This window comes from Phocoena phocoena, chromosome 7 (genome assembly GCF_963924675.1).
Source record: "Phocoena phocoena chromosome 7, mPhoPho1.1, whole genome shotgun sequence".
NCBI classification, from domain to species: Eukaryota; Metazoa; Chordata; class Mammalia; order Artiodactyla; family Phocoenidae; genus Phocoena; species Phocoena phocoena.
This window is the reverse complement of record NC_089225.1, coordinates 20,042,064-20,048,653: the sequence shown is the minus strand read 5'-3', so window position 1 is coordinate 20,048,653 and position 6,590 is coordinate 20,042,064. Positions and strand designations below refer to the sequence as shown.

At 48.0% G+C, this 6,590-nt stretch overlaps 1 pseudogene; it reads right to left on the bottom strand.

Annotated features, from left to right (window-relative positions):
• Positions 1-2,968: 2,968 nt before the first annotated feature.
• LOC136126058 (glycine cleavage system H protein, mitochondrial-like) lies at positions 2,969-3,489 on the bottom strand (annotated as a pseudogene).
• Between the last annotated feature and the right edge of the window lie 3,101 nt (positions 3,490-6,590).

Sequence of the window (6,590 nt, the reverse complement as noted above, 5' to 3'; positions counted from 1 at the left end):
TTATCTTTTTTTCTCTCCACCAAAAGGTTACACTCCCCAGGCCAGCCGTCTACACCTTTCTGCTCTCACATACATTCTCTGGATGCTTTGTCCTTTTTGCAACGTATGGTAGGAAACTACATTTCCCCAACTCCCTTACCAACTGGCTTCCAGGTAGGGTTGGCCTGCGGGAGACAGCAGCAGCAGCTGGGAGGACAGGCGCTGGGAAGAGGTCGGGGTCTCTCATCCACTTTCCATCCACCCACCAGCATCTCCTCCAAGGATGCAGCCCTTTCCAAAGGGTCTACTTCCCGTTTCTGGTAACACTTCCAACTCCCACGCTCCCTGCAGTCCTCGGGGTGGATTTCTTCTGGTGGCTGCACATCTCTGGGTTGTCACATGCTCTTTGGTACATCAATGTCACCTCTTCCGTCACCTACAAACCCAGTTTTCTGTAGTAGGTCCTCTGGTCACAATGCCTAGTCCAGTTATCCTGACTGACATGATACCACATGTGGCTCCAGAAGGATGCTAAACCTGCAACCCTCCTGCCAAGACCAGCTCCGCTACACACACACACACACACACACACACACACACACACACACACACACACCCTGTCCTTCCCACAATCTCACCTCACATTCAGACTCTCTGGTTTGCTGCCGGAAGAAAGTGCACTTACAAAACTATTAGAGTTACTTCAGCTTTTTATCAAGTACGTTACCTCCCCCCCCCTTTCAACAAGGGTTACTGGCTGCCCCTGCTCCAACCGGCTCCTTCTGCTTAAGTGCTATTTACTTTTAAAAGACTAAGCAGTACTCTCCCCTCACACATACCTTGATTTAAAAAAAAAAAAAAATCCAAATGCGGCCGATGGCACATGGTCAATTTCCTCTCACAGTCAGCACTAGTCATGGCTGCTGACAGCGGCCAGTATAATCAATGTACATTAATTCTGAGGCAATTTCCAATCTTCTCTTCCCATTGTTTCTTACTCAGGGCATAAAAATGCAACACCGGACCATAATCACGAACAGGCGTAAAAGAGAAGTAAACAAGTTCACGTGGATAAAAGAATGCAAGAGTGAACAAGATTCTGATAAGTGAATGACAGAAGCAGGAGAAAGGGGGCCTGTGGGCAATGCTCGCTACTCACTGAATGCCTGTTCCCTTCTCCTCCCTAGACGCACAGGTGGATGACGTGTCCCAGCAAGGTGAGGCCAGGGGACCTGCGTCTGTGCCCCCTTTCAGGGGGCTAGAATGAACACCATTGCAGGGTGATCCTGGAGGGCAGGGGTTCACGAAGTCAGCGCCTATTTAGCCTTGGTCGCTAAATAACTTTTTTTTTAATTGAAGTAGAGTTGATTTTAAATATTGTAATAGTTTCAGGTGTACAGCAGTGATTCAGTTATACATATATATGTATATATCTATATTCCTTTTTCTCTGATTCTTTTCCATTTTAGGTTATTACAAGATATTGAATATTGTTTCCCATGCTATACAGTAAATCTTTGTTGTTATTTTACATATAGTAGTATGTATCTGTTAATCCCATACTCCCAGTTTATCTCTCACCCCTCTCCTTTGGTAACCATAAGTTTGTTTCCTATGTCTGTAAGTCTGTTTCGTAAATAAGTTCATTTGTACTACTTTTTTTTAATTGTTTATTTTTTTTTGCTGTACGCGGGCCTCTCACTGTTGTGGCCTCTCCCATTGTGGAGCACAGGCTCCGGACGCGCAGGCTCAGTGGCCATGGCTCACGGGCCTAGCCGCTCTGCGGCATGTGGGATCTTCCCGGACCGGGGCACAAACCTGTGTCCCCTGCATCAGCAGGCGGACTCTCAACCACTACACCACCAGGGAAGCCCCTTGTACTATTTTTTAGATTCCACATAGAAGTGATATAATATTTGCCTTTGTCTGACTTACTTGACTTAGTATGATAATCTCTAGGTCCATCCATGTTGCTACAAATGACATTATTTCATTCTTTTTTACGGCTGAGTGATATTCTGTTGTATATATGTACCACATCTTTATCCATTCATCTGCCGATGGACACTTAGGTTGCTTCATGTCTTGGCTATTATGAATAGTGCTGCTATGAACACTGGGGTGCATATATCTTTTCAAATTCGACTTTTTCCAGATATATGCCCAAGAGTGGGATTGCTGGATCACTCGGTAACTATTTTTAGTTTTTTAAGGAACCTCCATACTATTCTCCATAGTGGCTGTATCAAATTACATTCCTGCCAACAGTGCAAGAGGGTTCCCTTTTCTCCAAACCCTCTCCAACATTTATTATGCTAAATGACTTCTTAAAAGGGGTAATTTCCCCACCTCCACCAGCCTAAAACTATGAACTAGGAAAAAGAAACTTGCACTGGGTATGACTATACGTATAGACACACACACAGAGGTGCTTCTGTTACAGAAGGTCACAAATGCAGGACGTGTGCCTTTCAAATGAGCTGGGCAGACATCTGGTCAAGGTGGCCAAAGGTGTATATGAAATAACCCCCAGCAGGTCCCTCCCAGATGGATCTTTATAAAGAGAGATCACCATTTGGGTGAGGAACACAGAAATGGGCACTGTTCCTGGTTCCTCATCTCCTGTCGGGGAGAACAGTGCCCTGCAGACCAATAACACTTTCACTTTGTAGCATAAAAACCAGGATTCAGAGAGGTCAGGGTGGGCCCTCCAGCAGAAACAGAGCTGAGACCCCCATCTCCCAGGTCAGTGCTACTACTCAAAGCGGGTGGGAGCATCCACAGAGGGGGGCCAGTCCACCAAGTGTTTCTGGTCTTTGAAGAGCTAAGTACCAAAACTGAGGGTAAGTGTCCTTTTAACTTTTACAGTCAGTGGACAAGGTAACTCTATGTCTTTGAATCTCATAATAAAATTGAAGGCTAGTATTTTATACTTTTTTTTTTTTTTAGATTAAGTTGTTTCAAACTAGTTTATTTAGGGGTTCCATTTTCACTCCTCAATAGATTTTACGTATTTCTCATATGCTTCTTCACTCATTAGTTCATCTAGTTCTGAAGAGTTACTGAGTGTCATCTTGATCAGCCAACCATCTTCATAGCAAGATCTGTTGACAAGTCCTGGATTTTTCTGCCAGAGCTTCATTAATTTCAGTTAATTCTCCTGATAGAGGAGAATAGAGTTCACTAGCAGCTTTCACACTTTCCAAAACACCAAATTCCTCGTTTGTTCAATTTTGTCCCAACTTCAGGCAGACTACAGTAAACAACATCTCCCAAAGCTTCCTGTGCAAAATTACTGAATCCCACTGTTCCAACACCGTTTTCTGCTGTTACCCATTCATGTTGGTCTGTGAATTTACGACCCGACAGCAGAGCGGGCCCGGTGCGCAGCGCCCGGACGGCGCCCGCCCGCAGTCCCCAGGGCCGCGGCGGGCAGGGCACGTTGGGCGCAGAGACGGCGCGCAGGCTGCAGACCGCGGCCCGCACGCTCCGTGCCACTCGCAGCGCCATGTGCGCAGGGGACCACTTTCTTCTTTCTTTAATCTCACTTTTTCTAGCAATTTATTTTTATGGTACCAGACCATGATGATTTAGAATTTTAAAAAACGGTTCCAGGCTTCCCTGGTGGCACAGTGGTTGAGAGTCCGTCTGCCGATGCAGGGGACACGGGTTCGTGCCCCGGTCTGGGAAGATCCCACATGCCGCGGAGCGGCTGGGCCCGTGAGCCATGGCTGCTGAGCCTGCGTGGCCGGAGCCTCTGCTCCGCAATGGGAGAGGCCACAACAGTGAGAGGCCTGCGTACCGCAAAAAAAAACAACAAAAAAAAAACGGTTCCATTTCTGCAGGCACCCAGGGTGCCCAAACTCTTCAACCAAATTGCCATGGCCACCACACCCCCTTCCCCAATCCTTCCTGACTCACCCTCACCCAGGCTCTCCTGTACCTTTCACCCTTCCTTTCCAGCAGGCATCTCCCTTTAAATGGATGGTGGTAAACATTCCGGTAGCCCCTCCAATGCATGCGCAGTGGGCACTAACTCCTGTGAGCCATCCTGAGCTCAGACCAAAAGGAAGAGTTAAAAGTAATCAGTCATCCATCCACACAGCCTAAATAACACAGGACTCCGGTCCCAGAAAGCCATCACGGTAAAAGAAGGAAAAAACCGTCCGTGGCCCTTACCCGCATTAATTAACCCGAGGGAGAGCCTCAGCCTACCCAACAGATGCTCTCTATCCATCACCTAAGCCTGAGACGCAAAGTAAAGGAACCTTCGCCTGTCTCCTCCAGGGAGGTCGACATACGTGGAGAGATGCCACGCCGGCTTGGGAAGAAAGGAGAGGTTACTGACAGAGTGAGTCACGTGTGCGGCATCAGGTATGATGAAGTGTATTATGGGAAGGGGACGTGGAGACGGCATTAGCTCTGTCCAGCGGGACCCATTGAACTGCCCATTACAAGGGAGCCCTGAACTAGTGGAGGAGGAGGACTTGGGGAGAAGGATTTAAACACATACACCTCCTTGAAAATGAATGAAGAGAAACCGTCTAGACGACAATGACGGGACAGTGACGTAACGAACGAGACCATAGGAAAGGGCGGAGCCAGGCAGCACCAACCATCCCTGGAGCGATCCAGGCAGGCCACGTGTTTTAGACTTTCCAGGGACAGAAGTATGGTAATTTTAACAGACGCCAACATCGGCACCTTTCACAGTTACTAAGACGTGTCATCCACGAGTTCAGAAAGGCAGGGACTCGAGGGGGATGTAAATGAGCAACTTTTCCACTAAGTCTCTGCACTTGTCTGGGTATTTGAAATATTTAAACATTTTTCAGTATTTTTTTTCAAGTATCACCAGGGAACAGACACATGACGCTGTTTTGAGACATCTTGGCACAAACCGGGAATTCTGATTAGATTCAGTCCAAACCAGGCATGCCTTGGGAAGACAACTGCTCTGCTGTTCCACGTCTGGCCTGGTGACAAGGGGCAGCCCCAGCCCTGACCTCTGCCCTGCACCCCACCTTTCCCTGGGGCAAACAGGGCATCGAGGTTAATCCAACATGCCCAGCTATCACTGGGCGGCAGCTGTCTAGACAGACTGCAGGCAACTCTTGGGCTTGGAGAAGGAGGGCCGAGATGGAGATCCAATGTGCACCAGAGGCAGAGGGCCGGGAAGGTGACAACCATCCTCAGCTGACTCTCTTCCCAAATCCTGTGGCCACCATCAAGAGCCTGTCCCTGCCCCACTCCAGGCAGGCCATGCAGTGGACGTGGCTGCACAGCACACAGCCAAGGTCAGGCACTGACATTTCCCAAGACGTGACTAACAGCCTGGGAACCACAGAAAGAAATCTGAGCACGGACAGTGAAGGCTGTTTCATCTTAATTGCATCCAAGACTTGCCATCTAAGCCCCCATTTGTGTTACACCTCTTCCAAGATTACTCATCTTTGATGCCAACAGGAGAACGCCATGAACTTGAAAACTCCATCATCTGGATTTGTTGATGACTGTATTTCAACGCCTGCATGAGCAGGATAAAAAGAAAATGAAACCAAATTTTTCCTGCCTGTAACACCTGTTCCTTCTTGACACTCATTGGCTCGGCTCATCCTACTGCCACATGCCAGGTTGTGTACTCGCCACTGATGGTGTGAAAAGGAATAAGGCCAACCCTCGTGCTCAAGGAATGTACAGTCTAGACAGACGCACAGTGAGGAACACGCCTTCTGCTGCCCTCCTGCGCCTTAGCCTTCTCCTCTGGCAGTGTATGTTCACGAGATCTGCTGGGGTGGCTATGGTTTTAACTTCCATTTTTATCAACACTGCATCCTTCTCTTCCGGTCAGGTCTCCAGAAATGAAACTCAGAGATGGTTCTTTGAGAAACTAAGGCATAAAAAACCAGGTACAGATCTACCAACCTATGTGAGAAACATTTTCTGACACCCATTTCCCAGCAACACCCTTTCTTACCACAAACTCTGTAGCAGAGTTAGAGTCATTTGTTTCCAGCAGCCAGTCATTTTCCTGATCTAAACCGACTCAGGGTTACACGTAAACCCAAGCCTAAAGCTGGGACAACTTCTTTCCCGTTGAATCGGAAGAAAGACAGTTTTACAAAATGGCCAGGGGAGAAGGGTGACTGCTTCTCCACACCTTCAGGAAGACCCAACCACCTCCAAAGTCCTGGGCGTTGTCAAAGTGTGGAGAGTGTGCTTTATAATCTGAAGGCTAATTTAAAAGATGGTGAGACACGCAAACTCATCTGTGATACGGCTTTCAAGTTATAAATGTCAGTGACAGCCAGTCTGCTGCGTTGGGAACTCCTCCAACAGGTTGACAGCAGCCCAATTCCATGGTTCTGGAGGAGGCTGACAGACAGCTGCTCTTTCAGTAGTTATTTTGAAAGGAGCCAAGAGGCCCTTCCAAAGGCAGCTAGGTATTGGCGCGCTGAAGGGGGAAGGTGACACCGTATCTGGTGGCAGGTAGACACAGCCCAGGAGTGCCACATGACGCCAACACGTCTGCGTGCTCCACAAAGACCGTCAACCCCACACAGTGCAGGAAAAAAAGAAAAAGAAAATCACAGCAGAGGAGAGGCAGAAAG